The 20,372-nt window shown below is 41.2% G+C and overlaps 1 protein-coding gene across 10 annotated transcripts in view; it reads left to right on the top strand.

The window, feature by feature from the left end:
- The window catches only part of FOXP1 (forkhead box P1), a 627,798-nt gene that overhangs the window by 224,452 nt on the left and 382,974 nt on the right, over positions 1-20,372 (top strand). For all 10 annotated transcript variants that reach the window (XM_027523924.1, XM_027523929.1, XM_027523928.1 and 7 more), the window contains one exon: positions 7,638-7,733. The gene's annotated coding sequence lies outside the window, so the exon portion shown is untranslated. The remainder of the gene's footprint in view (positions 1-7,637; positions 7,734-20,372) is intronic.

Below are 20,372 nucleotides of genomic sequence, written 5' to 3'. Positions count from 1 at the left end.
AAGCCCATCTTCCTCTGGGGTGGGGCAGGGTGATTTGTTGATGATCCAGCTGTGGCTTGCCTTCATTCCACTGGAAGCTGGAATATTCTATCCCAGGTGGGAGTGTGACTACACACAGGTTGGGTTTCCCCTGGCAAGACCTGTTTGTGTTTGTTCTGCACCTGGCCCTATCTTTCTCTTCTCCCCCTCGAGTTTACAGGTTTGGAGAAAAGAGCTTGCTGGTGGTGAAGATGTACAAAATTTTCCCTGCTGACCGTTGTTCTGGGCTTACAGAGGACCCATGGGCAAATGCTTATGTCTTAGGGAGAAAACTGAAGTTACTTTTAAGACTTTAAGTTTTTTGTATAGGTCTCCCACATTGCAGGCAGATTCTTTACTAGCTGAGCCACGAGGGAAGCACAAGAATACTGGAGTGGGTAGTCTATCCCTTCTCCAGCGGATCTTCCCAACCCAGGAATCGAACCTGGATCTCCCACATTGCAGGCAGATTCTTTAACAGCTAAGCCACAAGGGAAGCACAAGCATATTGGAGTGGGTAGTCTATCCCTTCTCCAGCGGTTCTTCCCGACCCAGGAATTGAACCTGGCTCTCCTGCGTTGCAGGCGGATTCTTTACCGACTGAGCTACGGATTCTTTACTGACTGAGCTACCAAGGAAGCCCATTTGTGTACTTGTATCAGGTTATTTTGAAGACGATATTATGGGGAATTTTTCATAATACATTAAGTGGAAGAAAATATATAATTAAGTGTTTACAGTGCCCTGTATTCTTTTGTTTTTTTAGAATGAGAGGCTGGGCAGGGCCAGTGGAGATATGTAGTTGAGCTAAAGGCTGGAGAGTTGTCCAGTGGCCAGATCATGAGGGCCCTGTATGGGCTAAGGGCAAGTTTTGATCTCTTTCCCCCCAAGTACTGGGGAGTCACTAAAAGTATGCAAGTGCAGAGTGAGTGCAAGGTGAGTATGCCCTCATGGGTGTGTGTGTCTGAGACAGAGAGCGACTGGCTGAGCGAGAGAGAACAGTGATGAGTGGTGACTGCCTTTGCTGTGTGTTTTTTGACTGCTGGGGAAGGATGTCCACAGGTGAGAGTGAGTGTGAGACAGCATGGAACCCTCTTCCATCTCCTCCCACTTTCTGCTAAGTTACTTGTCAATCAGGAGCTCACCGTTCCCATTTCAAAGCAGGGTAATACATTGGGGTAAGTATTTATGAAGTGCCGAGCTTTTTGATCGATACCTATGTTGTTTTAAAGGAGCCAATGACTTAGAATTGTTCTAAGTTATTGAAAGACTTAAGTTATTGAAAGACGAACTTACTGTGTGCCAGTGTGGAAAGAAGAGACAAAGTATAATTTTTGCATCAGGCAAATGATTTACAGCTATAATCCTCAAGTAATCAAGCTGTTTCTACAAAGTTGTTTTGTTCTTTGAAAGACTTAAAGTATAAAAAGTTAATTTACTTATAGAATCTCATGAAGAGGACTTTTTAAAAGTAAGGTGGACTGTTCAGTTGCTTTGAGGAATCTTAATTCAGTGCATGAGATTCTGTAACACTGTGTTTGGGACATGAGAGATGTCATGAATCTCTGCTCTCAAGACATTTCTGGTCTGAAAAAGAGGCAATCAAGCCATTAATAAATGAGTGTCAATGAATGCACGACAAATGTCTTCCTCTTTCTGAAGTTGGCTTTTTGAAGATAGCTTTTTCATATTCTATAACCAATATTGGAGAAGTTGCTTTGTTTTGGAAAAGAAAAATATAAACAATTCTAAAGAAAAATAGCACCTAATCCCATTTCCTCCAAGGCAAACTCTGTCCATTTTATTTTTCTTTGATGCATATATTTGATGCTTATGCAACTGAGAGTCTACTTTAGCTATGATTTTTCTATCTTGCTTATTTCATGTCACATTATAACAGTCATCTGCACACATTTCTCTATTCCCATAATTATTTTAATAACTACAAGATACTCCAGATTGGGCTATCATTGACTTGCTTTTTTTATTCTGTTGGGATTCACATTTTAGGTAAAATAGATTCATAAAGTTTATCTCATTTATGTCTTGAACCATCTTGTATACTTCACTGTTGTCATAAAACATTAATGGGGAACTGAGATTTTTTTTTTTAAACCATTTGTCTGTATATGTCTGTGAACTTTGCCATCAAAAAAAAAAAAACAAAACAAAACAGTGAACCTTGTTACAACAACTTTACTTTCTTGGGAGAATAACAGAAGGTATTTGATGAGTTTTTTTCTGGCATATTCTATCGTTGGACATGTAGCTCCTACTCTGAAGTTGGTTAATAAAGAACATCCTCCAGATCCAAGAAAACTCTTTGGTTCTAATGTGGGAGAACTTTGTGCCTGATTTTGGAACTTCCAGAGGTTGCCATTTCTTGCTCCCAGCACACCCTTCTGCAGTGACATTTTAAATCTACAAATTATTTATTTTTCTTATTTTTTTTTAAAGTCCTTATTATAAGGTTATTTTAAAGTGACTGTTGTAACTTCTACCTTAAGACAGGGACTTGATTGTACTGGCTGAGAAAAACCATCAATGTTTTCTTTCTGTTACAGTGGCACTATTTTCCACTACTTTACATAGGAGAAATCACAGTGTGTTATGTTTCAGTATATAAAACCTCCAATCAATTTTCTAAGGCAGAAGTTAGCCTTAGAAATGATGGTGATGATCATTTTGCAATCCATAAAAATAGTGAATCAGTGTGTTTTACACCTGAAACTAATAGAATAAGTCAAATTATACTTTCAACAAAAGGAGGGTGATGAAGAAAAGAAAGAAGCAGCAGCTGGCAAATTATGGCCCCGGGCTCCCATCCGGCCCACTGCCTGCTTCTGTAAATAAAGTTTTATCAAAACATAGAACCCATTTGTCTACTTTTCCCCTTTGGTTGCTTTCCTACTGCAGTGGGAGAGTAGGGTAATGGTCAGAGGGAACTTAGAACAGCCGCAAAAGCTACAGAATCTAAATTATTCACTGCCTGGCCCTTAAGCGAAAAAGGTTGCTAACCCCTGTTCTCAAATATGAACAAAGTATAGTAAAATGCCTTATATATACTTATATAACCATCACATTAAGAATGTAAAAATGTTTAAACTATTGATTTGTTACCAATTAATATGGCCTCAACATGCATTTTTTATTATTATTTTTTAATGTGGATTTTTATTTTAAATCACCAAGAATATCTGTGACACATACCCTTTTGTTGCTGGCTTTTCAAAACCTCTGTAGAAGTTTCTGACGTTCTTCTGATTATATTGGCACTGGACACTTTCTCCTCACACTTGTAATTGAAAATATTGTATTATATTTTAAAGCATGTCATGAACTTTGTTCTTTTATAAGCAACAACCAAAAGTGCTTGAGTTAGAAATAAGTCTATTCTGTAAATTTTGGATATTAAAAGCCAAGAGGCATTCAACTAAGAAAATGTCTCCTGAATCGACATTCCCTGACATCAGCTCATATTTCACTTCTTAGAGGCTCAGTGTTCATATCCATAAATTGGGAATCGGATCTCTTCACAAGGCTATGTGAAGATGAAGTAAAGAAAGATACACTTGACACATTTGGGGACACATTAGCTGGCTGTCCCCATTCTCTTTTCTACTCTAAGCATAATTAGAGGAGCTGATAATCACAATTGTAACATACCTTTAGGGATGTTTTCAAATTTACCAATTTACGTGCAGTATTCCCAAGAATCAAGTATAATTTTGGAACCAGGTTCAAATTAAAAAAGGTCTGTGTATTTGGATACGAGATACTGGCAATTGTAACAAACATTTCTGAGTCTCAGAGGCTTATCTTAATGCAGGTATTATTTGTGAGCCACCTCTGTCTAGTGTTTCCCTGGTGGCTCAGATGGTAAAGCGTCTGCCTGCAATGTGGGAGACCCAGGTTTGATTCCTGCGTCAGGAAGATCCCCTGGAGAAGGAAGTGGCAATCCACTCCAGCACTCTTGCCTGGAAAATCCCATGGACGGGGAGGGGTCACAAAGAGTTGGACGTGACGGAGCAACTTCACTTTCTTTCTGTCCCGTGGGGTGGGGAATGGGGTGTGGTGGTCTGCTCCATGTGGTGTTTCAGGGACCCTGACTCTTACCACCCAGTGACTCTACCATCTTGCAGGCCCTGGAGTTCTTCCCTGGACTCCTGGGCCCACAACCCAGGCTTCTGGGTCAGGATGAAGTAACATACCCACTTCCATCTATTTGGCCAGAACTCAGCCACAAGGACCCACCTAGCTAGAAGTACATCCCATCTGTGCACCCAACAAATGGGTGGAGATTTGATGAACATTTAACCAGTCTCTGCCAGTCTGACCACATCTTCTTGAGTTATTTAGCAGGACACATACTTAAGGCCTACACTGCACAGAGATAGATGCTAGTAATCCCAGAACCTGTCTTTCACAGGTACCCATGTAAATAACATTGGGAGACAGTCATGCTGGGTAGGGACAATCAATCTGTATACTTGTTTAAATAAATTTTTTAAATTATCATGGGATCTGAATCTTCCCCCACATATTGTATGCCATTTACATAGTTTGGCATTCTGAAATTGCAGATCTATCATAGAGTCAGTTTACAGATACATGCATAAAAAACGTTGCCTGCAGTGGCATTTTCATTCCCAAAGTGGTCTATGTGGACTTGTATTTATTTTGCTGTATTGTAAAAGCAGAAGTCATACGCAGTGTTGATTGGAATTTTTATCCATGCGGACAGATAGAACATTTGTTGAAATACTACCACTATCATTTACTTAAAAGTGCACATCTGACAATGAACCAGATCAGGACCATTTTCGATTTTTTAATACCTCTCGTGGATCTGTGCACACCTTTTTTAAGTTATTCATTTTTAATGATGATTATATGAATATTTTAGGATTTATAATCACCATTAAACGAAGGACAAAATTTATCATACCAAAATAGAAATTTAATTTAAAGTAGAAAGAACTTGATTGCAAGGTTTAGTAGACTGGAAACAAGACACATGAGAGGATATTAAAGCACACTTTTTAAAAGACCCTTAAGAGTACAGGTTTACAATAGATTTGGAAAAAACACAGTTGTATTTAGTGATGTTTGTGAAGCTCATATTTGAGACAATCTCGTCAAACTTTTGTAAGGTTGAAAAGAACACTAAAAGCAAACAATTTTTGGTCATTCCATGAAAAAAAAAAAATAGCTTAAAAAAAATCTTTATTCAGTACCATAAAGGTGGTGAAGTGTATTTGAGATAGAAGTTGCTCTTAACCTTAAGGTGATTCTGTGGCTTTGGTCAAGAGTCAAGCTTATACATGGCCGTAGGTGATTAAAAATATTTCTTACACTTTTCTTGGAACTCTTGACATTTCCTACTACCTGTCACTTTGTCCTTGACGAAATTTGAGGCCAAAAACAAGTTGACAAGGGTGGTTTTCCAGTCAGCTGTTCCTCGTTTTTTCCTGGGCAATCCTTTGTTATATTTGAGTTCAGATTTACTATTCATGAACCACATTTTAATCAGTGACCATATCCGACAAATGGAAGCTAAGCACTGGTTAGTATGTTGAAAATAAACACAAGACTCTCATTAATGTCGCTGTCTGAATAATTAGTTGAGCGTGGTGTACCGAGCTGTGGTGAAAGCAAGCTGGCTCCTCACTGGAGTGGCAGGCTGACAGCCGCGTCCTGGAGTGTGGTCATTAGTGAGCCCGCCATCGGTGTCGTGTTACGGTGTCAAATTAGTTAGTGTCCCCTTAGGAGAGAAACTGGACCTACAAATTATCCTCCCACATCCCTGCAAACCGTGTTTGCGAAGCCTGTGATCACGTGCGGGCAAATTATTAACATAGCTCATAAATTAACTAGTTTACAGGCTTATAACATTTTACAAGTAGATAATAAAGGGTAGAAAAGTTTTCCAATTGCTCTGCCCTGATGTGAGGGCCGTGATCCGCCGACGTTTCCCAGAGAAGCCCACGACTGATGGGTTTTGAAGAGGAGCAAACCCATGGACTGTCACACCGAATGTCTGGAAAATGTAGACCCTGAAAGGAAGCCAGTGTAAATCCATTGGAAACAATATAATTAACTTCGTTATCTCATTGCTCTGATGAGTCCATGACAACAGTCCTCTTTCTTGTGGTGGCAGTTGCTCATTAATGAGGTCACCAATTAAGTTTGAACTTTGCCAACTGAAATTATCTGGAAAAATATTTTTGATTCATTCTTATCATGCTCTTAAGCTGCCTTGTTGAAGGGGAATAATGCTAACACAGCATGTTAAACTCATATATATGAGAATGATGACTCTGAAGCTGTAATGTATTTGAGAAACAGTTTATATTCACGTTGATAGCTGATACCTAGAAAACAGAGTGTGGACCAGTCTGGCCTGAGTTTCTCTCTTATCAGGAAAAAGCCACTGGGAGCCCCACTTCTTACCTCTCCTCTGAGCCCTGGTAGACAGACACCCACATAGTTTCCGGAGATACATGACTATTCAAATCATAAAACTTCATACATCTCCTTTTCGGTTTCAACTTCTCTGTCTGATTAGATTAGAAGACACGTACGTTCACAGACTTTCCTCTGAGTTTACTGTTACGAGGAAGCAACGCACACACACAGGGAAGATGTCATGCTTTTTGCTCCTCCTGTAGTTCCATTTCCCCCGCCTGACAGCAGGACCCTCCTGTGGTCTTCAGGGTTGTACAGTTGTCATTATCATCTCAGGGATCTAAGCAGAAACGGCCTGGCATGTAAAACCTTGCTCCTGACTACTAGTCACAGAAACTTCTGAGCCCGCTTGAGGATGAGTTAACTTGTCTGTCAGCAACTTCAACTTACTTGGCAATGGGTTTGGTAGATACTCCACTCGTAAATACCCACCCCAGCCATGAAGACACACAGCCTCAGCACACCTGAGCACTTGCGCAGGCTGATGGGGTTGCTGTGTCACAGCTTTCTTCTGTAGTTCAAGTGCAGTGGCAAAGAACTGTAACCTTTAGCAAGTGAGAATTGGTGTTTGGCTGCAAAGGAGATAGCTTGTCTTTTTCTTTTCTTTTTAAATAAGGTACTTATGTACGTGTGTGTGTGCACATGAGCATGTTACACACATGTTTGAGTCTGTGTGTTCTCTGGTGCTTCTACTGGACACACTGGGAGAGACTAAAGCCCAAAGCCCAAAGGAAGATCTTCACTGGGACTTAGGGATCATCTTAGCCTTATTTCTCAGAATGAGAACATTGGAGTTCTGAGAAGTTATACCCCCAAGTAAGAAGTGTTTGGAGTTAGAGGAACCAAACATCCTAAGTGAATGAAAATGCCTTCAAGAGCGGCAGTTTTACTTGGCTCTATAATATTTCACACTTTTCTGCTATAATTCTGTACAGAGCTCAAATTAGGAACTAACAGAGTGCTGATTCTAGAACAGAAAGGACAAAATAGATGCTTATATACGCAGATACTCAATTATATACTGAACGTAAAAGTCATGCATCAATAAGGAAGACATAAGGCTTACATGAATGTGTTACTTTTGAAGCATTAAAGTTTGTCACTTCCTTTCCTTAACCTCTTCTTCTTTTTTTTTTTTTGTTTGTTTTCAGTGTTCCTCTGTATGTTGCAGTCCTGTGGCATTATGCATGCCCTCAACCAGTGACCTCCAGACTTTTTATGGCTGTGAGACACATTAAAAATTCAGGGTAAGTGACAAACAACACTTGCGTTGTGTACTGATCAAAAATTGCCATCCACCCTTGCAGATGACATGATATTGCAGGTAGTAATCCCTCAGAAGATAATGGAATGCCCCATTATCAATCATGAGTTCCAAAACCAGCAGGAATAGGTTTATTGCATTCCATGATAGCGTTATGGCTTTGCAGTGTAGGATTTGTAACCTGGATCATATCTGTGGAAGTGTGATGTAATGAAGGGTTGGCAAATTTTGTCTCTAAAGGGCCAGATAGCAAATATAGTCAACCTCATGGACTGTAGTCAGCATAGAGACTAGTATGTTGCACAGTCTCTTGCAGCTAGAAGAGTCTCACATAGAGTCTCTTTTGCAGCTAGCTGCCTCTGCTGATGTAGCACAAAACTAGCCATCAGTTCAGTTCAGTCGCTCAGTCGTGTCTGACTCTTTGCAACCCCATGAATCGCAACACGCCAGGCCTCCCTGTCCATCACCATCTCCTGGAGTTCACTCAAACTCACATCCATCGCGTCGGTGATGCCATCCAGCCATCTCATCCTCTGTCGTCCCCTTTTCCTCCTGCCCCCAATCCCTCCCAGCATCAGAGTCTTTTCCAATGAGTCAGCCCTTTGCATGGGGTGGCCATCAGCTTCAACATCGTTCCTTCCAAAGAACACCCAGGGCTGATCTCCTTTAGAATGGACTGGTTGGATCTCCTTGCAGTCCAAGGGACTCTCAAAAGTCTTGAATAAACAAATGGGCATAACTGTGTTCCAATAAAACTTTATTTGCAAAGCCAGGTCAAGGGCCATATTTGGCCTAAAGGCCATAGGTTGTGGACCTCTGATCTAATGGAAAATAGATGGGGAACAGTGGAAACAGTTGCTGACTTTATTTTGGGGAGCTTGAAAATCACTGCAGATGGTAATTGCAGCCATGAAAGTAAAAGATCCTTGCTCCTTGGAAGGAAGGTTATGACCAACCTAGACAGCATATTAAAAAGCAGAGACATTACTTTGTCAACAAAGGTCTGCTTAGTAAAGGCTATGGTTTTTCCAGTAGTCATGTATGGATGTGAGAGCTGGACTATAAAGAAAGCTTAGCACCGAAGAATTGATGCTTTTGAAATGTGGTGTTGGAGAAGACTCTTGAGAGTCCCTTGGACTGCAAGAAGATCCAACCAGTCCATCCTAAAGGAGATCAGTCCTCGGTGTTCATTGGAAGGACTGATGTTGAAGCTGAAACTCCAATACTTTGGCCACCTGATGTGAAAAACTCACTCATTTGAAAAGACCTTGATGCTGAGAAAGACTGAGGGCAGGAGGAGAAGGGGACGACAGAGGATGAGATGATTGGATGGCATCACTGACTCAATGGACATGGGTTTGGGTAAACTCCGGGAGTTGGTGATGGACAGGGAGGCCTGGCGTGCTGTGGTTCATGGGGTGTGGTTCATGGGGTCGCAAAGAGTCGGACACGACTGAGCGACTGAACTGAACTGACTGAACTGAACTGATCTAATGCATCAAAGGAGATAAATGACCTAGAATCAAGATACCTCACTGGGTAGCAGTCCCTCTGATCTTGAGCAAACAATTTATCAGAATGAAATGGGAATTAAAAAAACACCTGCGTTTACTATTGAGGTAAGAGTAGGATGTAGTTGTAAGGATGAAACATCATATAATGTACATGAAAGCACTTTGAAAATTTTGAAATTCCTTACAAATGTAATGAATGCTCTAGACCATCATTCTGCTTCACCTAGTGAAGTCTACCTGCTTCACACTTTTAATCACATTGGGCTTTCATGAGCTAGATGAGTGTGAGGGAAAGCTCTTTTATTTTCTAAGTCATGTGGTTTGTCTCTACGTTCCTTCTATGTTGAAATGTCGCTTTAGTAGCAAATATGAATGAAGAGCTATATGGATAGGTTATGGCAGGCTAAAGATCAAATGCCAATGAGGAACTATTAAATTTCCTTTAATCATCAGGTTTGGAGAGTGTTTTGAGATCTTCCTCATTTAAAATAGCTTTGGATGTCTACAAGTGTGTTTGAATTTCACAAGTCTTGCATGTCAAAACATAGAGATAGGTTCAGCAAATATGCTTCCCTGGACTAGTGGTACTGATTAAGAGGGAAAGTCATACTTAAAACAAACAGTTTGATGAATAAAGGGGTAATCAGAATCTCAATTCATGAATTTTCTAGTTTTCTTTTCCTGACAAAAAGTAGGATAATCTTTAGCTATGTTTTTATGTCTTTGTATCAGATAAGAATGATTTTCTGGTAATAGATGCAAGTATGTAAGTTTTAAAAGATTAGTAGTGTTTTCTCTCTCATAAAAGATATCAAGGGGAGAGCAATCTGTGTTTCCTATCTTTGTGCGATCTCTACTTGCCTGTTCAAGTGTTGTTTATTTTCAAGGTCACATTATGGCTGCTGGCTCTCCAGCCATTGCTTCTACATCCTGAAAGAGGCAGCATTACAAGAAATAAAAAGAGTAATCTTCCCAGCTGAGGAAGCCCTCTTTAGATAACTTTCCATGAAGTCTTACTCGATGGCTTCTACTTACATCATTTTAGTCACCGTTAACATAAGGGCATCTGATAATTACATCCTTAGACTTGAGGAATTTGATGTCCTAGATCAGTTCCAGGTTCTAGTAGTAATGAAGAAAAGGTGTATGGTTATTGAGCAACAGTTGTGGTTACTTGCATGAAATCATGCTATCAGTTTTTCTTCCATGTCTAATATTTATTTATTTTGATGAATGCCTTCTTTCTTTTATTGATTTGGTGTGTATAACATCTTACTTGAACTTTATATGTTTGAATTTCAGCTTATTCAATTGTCAGCAGAGATACATATCTCAGTAAATATTTTAGGACTATAATATTTTTACTGCAAGTGCCATGGCAAATTCTAAGAAAGAAATTTCTGTCTCAAGAGAGCTATCAACAAAAATTTAAACTGCCAGATTTGTGAATGGATTTTCTCTCCTCTGGATGGAAGGTTTTGTTAAAGTCTGAGTGCTAGTGTGAAATCAGAGCTGAATATTCAGTGGAACAACTGATGCTGAAGCTGAAACTCCAATACTTTGGCCACCTGATGCAAAGAGGTGACTCATTTGCAAAGACCCTGATGCTGGGAAAGATTGAAGGCGGGAGGAGAAGGGGACGACAGAGGATGAGATGGTTGGATGGCATCACCGACTCAATGGACATGAGTTTGAGTAAACTCCGGAAGTTGGTGACGGACAGGGAGGCCTGGCGTGCTGTAGTCCATGGGGTCGCAAAGAGTCAGACACGACTGAGGGAGTGAACTGAACTGAATGCTAATGTGAGGTCCTAGGACATACTGGCCCTCACTTAATTGTGTTCTTCCCAGTATGTGTGCGGGCTGTCACTGATGACTTTTTACTGTCTCTCAGAGTCTGGACAATGCCGTCTACTCTGCATCTCTGATTTTACTGTTTTGCTGTATATGTGGTGAAAGCTTCCCTTGGGGGATGGGAGAGACAGGAGAATCATTCCCATTTCTCTGTTCCAGGTTGGTCTGGAGTTTATTCTTGTGAAAATTACTGTCTAACTGAATGAGACTTTCCTTTACTTCCTCATGTAGTCTCTGCCTATACTAGTCTGTGATAGATGCTCGTAGAACATGGTAGCTGATGCACTCCTAGACATTTACTGAATGCCGGCTGTAGATATAGGATAGCAATATGGGCAAGAGTGTCTACATTGCAATTAAATCAGCTGAGATTCAAATTCCACCTTTTCCATTTACTGGCTGAGTGAACTTGTAGGGTAAGTTACTTAACCTTTCTGGGCCTTGGCCTCCTCATCTGGGAAATGGGGATACATATAGGAGATAGATTCCTGTAGCAAATTACTGAGATGATATGCGTAAAGAGCTTAGTACAGTTTCTGGTTGGTAAAAAATGCCAGTATTGTGCCACATACCCTGGGTGAGATGGTGGAAATCCCTGTCTTTGAGGAATTTTTACCATCCTCTGGTTAGTTCATTGGTTCTTATTTTACTGGCAGACAATGTATATTTCACAGTCATCGCTTCTTGCCTAGCATACGCTTGGAAGTTTAAGTAAAGCCCCAAGAGGTGACTTTGATGCCCATTGTCAAGGACAGTGCAACTATGTATGGAGCAGGACAGCCCGGCTAACAGGACTTAGATCTCTGGGTCCTATTTTGACAGTTTCCCCTGAGAGGCATGCAGTGGTTTTTTTATTCCATTTTGTACTTACTCAGGCAATGGGACTGCCTAGCAAGCAAAATTCACTAACTGCTTTCAAGGTGGTATTACTGATGATAATCTGAAACTCAAGGTTTCACTCATGCAGGCTGACACTACACGAGGCTGGTCTGGACTAGCCTCATCCCTGGCCCTGCCTCTGTGCTGAGTCTACAGAGCAGCCTCTGGTCCCTCACACATCTTCTTGGGACTGGCCCTTAGAGGATAGTGGTGTCTGCACACAGAAGCTGCTGTATGACTGTGATGGAGAATGTCAGCAGGACTCATAGACAGCTCAGTTGGCAGTATGTCCCAAAGACTTGATCATGGCTGTCTAGTGAGTGGGCTTTCCAGGTGGACCTAGTGGCAAAGAACTTACCTGCCAGAGTGAGGAACCTAAGAGGTGCAGTTTCGATCCCTGAGTTGCGAAGATCCTCTGGAGGAAGAAATTCTCCAGTGTTCTTACCTGGAGAATCCCATGGATAGAAGAGCCTGGCAGACTGTAGTCCGTAAGATTGCAAAGAGTCAGACACGACTGCAGCGACTTAGCAAGCATACCTGTCTGTTGAGTAGTTGACTCTCTGAAAAAGGTGACTTGAAGATCTTGCTTTTTCAAGAGACTCTTGGAAACTACATTTTTGCTCTGTGGTTTCAAATATTTTATTTAGACACTATTAGATGTTCAGATGTCATAAAATCTCTCTTGCCTCTGGACCATGGGATTCTCTCCCTGGAACATCTTTTGTGTTTCACAGGGCTAACCCCTCTTCTCATCTTTTTTTGTTCAGTTCAAATATCAACTTCTTGAAGTGACCTTCCCTGACTACCCACATTACAGTTGATTTCCACTCCCCCCCAACCCACTCTGAGGCATCGAAGATCCTTGTGTGTTTCATTTACTACAGCTTCTGACACTTTCTGAATACACCTCTTTACCAGGTAGTAAACAAGGGGCAGGTCTGTCTGATTCAGTTTGGCTTCCTTGTGGCTGACAGTGCCCAGTCAATAGTGGGCAGGCTGGCAGTCAGCATTCACTGAATCAGTCAGAGGATATTTGGGATGTCCCTGTGGATTTCTGTAATTCATAGTACCTAAGAGGTTGGCATCTGAGTGAGAGAATAAGAAAACAAAGAAAATGATCCACGTCACCTTTATTATAGGAATGGAATCCTACCCCTGGCTTTTCTCTTGGTAGCTTCCTCTCTACATTGTACAAGGTTTTGGTACTCTGTGTGTCCCATCCAGAAAGGGTTATCTTCCCCATGAAGACAGAAGCATTTGCTATCTGGTCCTAAAGCTTATGGTGGGCAGATCAGATCAGATCAGTCGCTCAGTCGTGTCCAACTCTTTGTGACACCATGAATCGCAGCACACCAGGCCTCCCTGTCCATCACCAACTCCTGGAGTTCACTCAGACTCATGTCCATCGAGTCAGTGATGCCATCCAGCCATCACATCCTCTGTTGTCCCCTTCTCCTCCTGCCCCCAATCCCTCCCAGCATCAGAGTCTTTTCCAATGAGTCAACTCTTTGTATGAGGTGGCCATAGTACTGGAGTTTCAGCTTTAGTATCATTCCTTCCAAAGAAATCCCAGGGCTGATCTCCTTTAGAATGGACTGGTTGGATCTTCTTGCAGTCCAAGGGACTCTCAAGAGTCTTCTCCAACACCACAGTTCAAAAGCATCAATTCTTCGGCGCTCAGCCTTCTTCACAGTCCAACTCTCACATCCATACATGATCACAGGAAAACCATAGCCTTGACTAGATGAACCTTTGTTGGCAAAATAATGTCTCTGCTTTTGAATATGCTATCTAGGTTGGTCATAACTTTGCTTCCAAGGAGTAAGCGTCTTTTATTTCATGGCTGCAATCACCATCTGCAGTGATTTTGGAGCCAAGAAAAATAAAGTCTGACACTGTTTCCACTGTTTCCCCATCTATTTCCCATGAAGTGATGGGACTGGATGCCGTGATCTTCGTTTTCTGAATGTTGAGCTTCAAACCAGCTTTTTCACTCTCCACTTTCACCTTCATCAAGAGGCTTTTTAGTTCCTCTTCACTTTCTGCCATAAGGATGGTGTCATCTGCATATCTGAGGTTGTTGATATTTCTCCCAGCAGTCTTGATTCCAGCTTGTGCTTCTTCCAGCCCAGCATTTCTCATGATGTACTCTGCATATAAGTTAAATAAGCAGGGTGACAATATACAGCCTTGACGTACTCCTTTTCCTATTTGGAACCAGTCTGTTGTTCCATGTCCAGTTCTAACTGTTGCTTCCTGACCTGCATATAGGTTTCTCAAGAGGCAGGTCAGGTGGTCTGGTATTCCTATCTCTTGAAGAATTTTCCACAGTTCATTGTGATCCACACAGTCAAAGGCTTTGGAATAGTCAGTAAAGCAGAAATAGATGTTTTTCTGGAACTCTCTTGCTTTTTCGATGATCCACCGGATGTTGGCAATATGATCTCTGGTTCCTCTGCCTTTTCTAAAACCAGCTTGAACATCAGGAAGTTCACGGTTCACATATTGCTGAAGCCTGGCTTGGAGAATTTTAAGCATTACTTTACTAGCGTGTGAGATGAGTGCAAGTGTGCAGTAGTTTGAGCATTCTTTGGCATTGCCTTTCTTTGGGATTGGAATGAAACCTGACCTTTTGCAGTCCTGTGGCCACTGCTGAGTTTTCCAAATTTGCTGGCATATTGAGTGCAGCACTTTCACAGCATCATCTTTCAGGATTTGGAATAGCTCAACTGGAATTCTGTCACCTCCACTAGCTTTGTTGGTAGTGATGCTTTCTAAGGCCCACTTGACTTCACATTCCAGGATGTCTGGCTCTAGGTGAGTGATCACACCATCGTGATTATCTGGGTCGTGAATATATTTTTTGTACAGTTCTTCTGTGTATTCTTGCCATCTCCTCTTAATATCTTCTGCTTCTGTTAGGTCCATACCATTTCTGTCCTTTATCGAGCCCATCTTTGCATGAAATGTTCCTTTGGTATCTAATTTTCTTGAAGAGATCTCTAGTCTTTCCCATTCTGTTGTTTTCCTCTATTTCTTTGCATTGATCGCTGAAGAAGGCTTTCTTACCTCTTCTTGCTATTCTTTGGAACTCTGCATTCAGATGTTTATATCTTTCCTTTTCTCCTTTGCTTTTCGCTTCTCTTCTTTTCACAGCTATTTGTAAGGTCTCCCCAGACAGCCATTTTGCTTTTTTGCATTTCTTTTTCACGGGGATGGTCTTGATCCCTGTCTCCTGTACAATGTCACGAACCTCATTCCATAGCTCATCAGGCATTATGGTGGGCGGTACAAGTTAATTAAGGACATTTAATTGCAAGCTGAAATCCCAGCACTCTGCTTCCCTGGTTCTTTGTTCTTGGACAAATGTCTCTCCCTGCTCCCCACTAAGTATACTTACCTGAGGCTGGGGAACTAGCATGCCTCAGCTCATAGTGTTCATGCAAGGATTAAGTGAAGTAATATGTGTACAGTGCTTTGTATAGGGCCTGGAGCACAATCACAATGCTGTTGACTTAGAAAGATTATCAAAAGGGTACTGGGAATCTCACTGGCAAAACCCATGTTGCACTCTCTTGCGATCATTTTAATGGGGGAAAAGATGATGAAGATCCTTGATTCCCTACTAGAGTTACTCATTTCATGCACTGAGTGAACTTTAAAAGGTGCAAAATGAGCAAGGAGTGGGATGAACTGTCTTACACTTGTTGACGTGTTGACTCTTGGATATTAGGGATCTGTTTCAGATAAGGCCAGTTATAAACCTCAGATGCTGGGACGGCTCAGTGTTGGAAGCCAAAATCCATTGTGAGTTTGCGGAGTTCAGGGTCCTGCAGTATCCATACACTGCCTGCCTGGGGAGATGTTTCATCCTTAAGTTAATCAGAGCTTGTTTGATCCCCTGCCTTGTATAGACCATGTCTTAAGTTGCCCGTAAATTCTAATTTAAAAAAACAAATTACACCCTTGATGGATTGGTCCTGAAAATTTACATACCTCTTTTTTAATAGAAAATTAAAGTCTGTATGGATTGAAAGGACGTAGAAATATATGTCTTCCACTGAGCTCTGACTTCTTTCACTTGCTTAAGGCAGAGGGTCTGTTACAGTTGCCGTATTGTTCGTTTGGGCCAGATTGAACTGTGCTGTTCATTGTGCATTTGCTGTGTGGAAGCCGAGGCACAGAGAGGGACTTGTCTCTCTCTGTATCCCACAGCTTTTAGTGGTAAAAGATGGCATTTATGAAATCATATATTCTCTTCTTGATTTGTGGAAAGGTTATCAAATAAAAGCACCATGAATTTTTCTTGATTTATAATTTGTACCCTCTCAACTTGTTAAAAAAAAAAGCATGAGTGAAATACAGTTTACGGCATCAGATTTGGTTCCTCATACCCTTTTTAGAAACAAAAAAAGTAAAGTTCAATAAGCAGGAGTTAAGTGAAGCAAATGATTAAGGAAAAACTTTTATTAGACTTGTAACAACCCTTGGAGTGGCAGAGACCCAGGATTTTTCCATCTTGAAAAACATGCAACATCCCTGTCTGCCAAATACCATTTCAGAAACTAAAACAGCAATCACAGAAGGGGAAACCAATCCATGTAATTGGAGACTTCATTCGTGTTACTTACACGAGGATCCTGGTAACCTGGATCAGCCCTTATGCAGCCCTCTTCTCAATATCCTGATGCGTGAGTGTCAACGGGAAAGAGTAGGAATGTTCCAAGGGTTTTTCTCTGATGTTTTGAAATGTTGCTATGTTTTCTGGGTCCAGTTCAGTGTACCTCTTGGGGCCTGGCGAGTCTGGTTATGATGCGCTGGGGCTTGAATTTCTTTTTGCTTTCTCTTACGGTCATCATTCACCTTTTCCCTGAGTGTTCAAATTAGATGAAATGGTACCTCGTCTTTGCCCATATCTGTCCCAGATCGTTCATTACCAGTGACACCAATGCATTCCTCCACTTCTGACTCCGTTCTTAAACATGATAATTAAAAAAAAAAAAAATCTGAGTAATATTCCAGTATGTAAAAGTCCCACGTCTTCCTTATTTATTCATGTGTCAGTGGGTGTTTAGGTTGCTTTCATGTGTAAATAGTACTGTAGTGGACCTTGGGATGCATCTGTCTTTCTTGAATTACGATTTTTCTCAGGGTATGTGCCCAGTAGTGGGATTGCTGGGTCATTTAGTAGTTCTGTTTTTAGTTTTCTAAGGAACTTTCATACAATGGAATATTACGCAGCCATAAACAGTGACAAAATTGGGTCATTTGTAGAGATGTAAATGGACCTTGAGTCTGTCATCCAGAATGAAGTAAATCAGGAAAAAAAAGACCAAATATCATTTATTAATGCATATATGTGGAATCTAGAAAATGGTACAGATGGACTTGCTTGCAGGGCAGGAATAGAAATGCAGATGTAAAGAGTGGACGCATGAACACTGGGCGAGGGGGTGGGATGAACTGGGAGACTGGAGCTGACAGATACACACTACCGTGAGAAGTAGGTAACTGCGTATAGCACAGGAGCTCAGCTAGGGCTCCGTGGCAGCCCAGGCGGGTGGGATGCGGGTTGCAGGAGAAGTAGGTAACTGCGTATAGCACAGGAGCTCAGCTGGGGCTCCGTGGCAGCCCAGGCGGGTGGGATGCGGGTTGCGGGAGCAGTGTCCAAGAGGAAGGCCAACTCACTTCATTGTACAGCAGAAGCCAACAAAATATTATAAAGCAACTGTACCCCAAAACAAAAACACCCCAAAGAGCACACACACGCAAAAAATCTAGAATAAAGCATGCTTAGACCTTCTTGCTTTCCCTAGTTGTAAATGCCTAGCAGAAGGTTGCATTTCATGTTATCACCAATCCTTGCGTGTGTAGTTTCCCCATTGTCCCTTCTAAGTAATCAGAGAGAAAAGTAGAGTTTTCGAGAATCACGAAAAACTTAATAACGAGAAAGTCTAAAAACCAGCAGTGAGGAGAAACACTCTAATTTGTGAGACATCTACCCTATAATAGCTGCCTTTACTGGGAGCTTATGTATAAACTGACAAAAACTCTTATGAGACAGGTACAGTTCTAAAAAGTCCGTTTTACAGTTGAGGAAACTGAGGTGTTCTGAGGTGAAATGACTCCCTCAGACTTCTCTGCTCATTAGAAATAGAACTGGGATTTGAACCCAGCTACTCTTCCTCTGTTGTCATGGCTCGTAACCACTACACCATATTGTCTTCACCTTGTAGGCATCTTCCCAGGGTATTAATTTTGCAAGCATGGTTTTGTGTTAACATACATTTTTCACTCTGGGACTGCTTGCACACTGCATGTTGAGACTTTATACTTCAGTGTCATCTAACTGGATCTGTTTAATCTTGGTAGACTTTTTCAAATGCTTTAATTCTTTTTGCTAGTACAAGAGCTATGGGAAATAAAAGTGTGTCCTGGTGGGATTCGGAACAAGGACAGCCACTTAATTGGCGTTCTCCGGTCTCTAACTGGGCATGCCTGTTAAGACATTTTCTCTAGATCTTTGAGTCATTTTTCTCTGGTACATTATTTTAATTAACTTCATCTCTGCAGCCCTCATTTTATTTCGTGTTAGCCTCGACCACTCAATGATTGATTTATTCCGCTCAATCACCTGTGTGGGAAAGTGTGGCAATCGAGAGGGTCCCCTTCCCAAAGCAGCAGTCCTGTACCTGGGACTTTTTCCCAGCAAGCAGATTCAGAATTTGTTTTGTTTTGTTTTCAGTTATTGAGATACATTAACTTTGAAGGCTGTTAATTTACCAGGGTGAAGATTTGGGTACTTAGAGGTAACACTGACCAACAATTAGGAAGTCTTTGGTTACTTGGTCAATAGAATTCCCGAGGCAGAAGCCGTATGCCAAGGACTTTGATATTCAAAAATAGAAAGAATAGGTTTTAAAAAGTAAAATCTTAGGCTTGAAAATATATATAAAAGCCGGTTGCAAAAGACCAACAATTATGCTGCTTTTACTTAAGGGGTTTGAAGTATCTGCAGTCTCTCTGTTCACACAAACAGCAGACCATTTTAAATATCTGTGCCTTAAAATACTGAGCCCACCACTTGTTAGATCTCTTGGGTGACACTTGTGACCAGCTCAGGCATAAAGAGGAATTAATTGGCTCATGACTCTGAAAAGTTGGCTAGTAGAATGAGCTTCAGGGGCATCTGAAGTAGGGGATTCAGATCATGCTGTTGAGTCTTGGTCTCAGAATCTTGGCTGTGTGATGCTCTGTGTTGCCTTCATCCCTGGAAGTGTTGACCAGACTGTGGCAGATAATCATCAGTTTGCTTTCGTACAAACTCCAGCAGAAAGGCATCTTTTCCGACAAGTTCTAGCAGCTCTCATAAAATTTGGATCTTCCTGGTTCTGTGATTGATCCCTTGTGTACCATGTACCTGTCACAGAAATACTCTCTCTGGTTGGAGCAGGGCTAGATCGGAGGAGCTTGAAGGGGTCTGTAGCATGGAGTGGGTCATGTGCTTGTCTCAAGAGTGGTAAATGACTTTTTACCTGCACAAATGATGGAAAGTGGGTGAAAGGGGTGCTGGTCTCAGGAGAGGGGGACAGTATTCTAGGAAGATAGAGTGCATATTGTACTTTTTTTTTTTTTAAACAGAGGCCCGTTTTTGTTTTGTAATAATTTGAAACTTACGGAGAAGTTACACGAGTAGTCAAGGAACTTTCCAAAAGAAATCCTTTACCTGGATTCAACATTTTGCTCCTTGGCTTTATCATTTCTTATCCATCTGCCTATAGAATACACATGCACATATTTATACTTATACATAACTTATTTTCAGAACCATTTTAAAAATTGATTAGATGTCAACCCTTTTATTCCTAAATAAATCACTGGAGTTTTCCTAAGAACAGGGACATTCTTTTTCATAACAACAATACAATGATCAAAAGTGAAGTTGCTCAGTCGTGTCTGACTCTTTGTGGCCCCATGGACTGTAGCCTACTAGGCTCCTCCCTCCATGGAATTTTCCAACCAAGAGTACCGGAGTGGGTTGCCATTTCCTTCTCCAGGGGATCTTCCCAACCCAGGGATCAAACCTAGGTCTCCCGCATTGCAGGCAGATGCTTTACCGTCTGAGCCACCAGGGAATGATCGAAATTAAGAAGTAATATTGATACAATATTAATAAATTATAGTCTAATGTCAATCCCTATTCATATTTAGTCCCATTGTGCCAATCATGTCTTTTATAACTTTTTTTTTCCTGGTCCAGGATTGCTTAGAAAGGCACTATACTTGATGCATAGTAAAGACAGAGAATTACATAGTTGGAAGGTACCTTTAAATATCTTATAGCCCAGCTATCCGTGAGTGTCATCTGAGATGTTC

The sequence above is a fragment of the Bos indicus x Bos taurus genome, chromosome 22, assembly GCF_003369695.1.
Source record: "Bos indicus x Bos taurus breed Angus x Brahman F1 hybrid chromosome 22, Bos_hybrid_MaternalHap_v2.0, whole genome shotgun sequence".
Classification (NCBI taxonomy): domain Eukaryota; kingdom Metazoa; phylum Chordata; class Mammalia; order Artiodactyla; family Bovidae; genus Bos; species Bos indicus x Bos taurus.
This window is presented reverse-complemented; position numbering and strand designations above follow the sequence as displayed.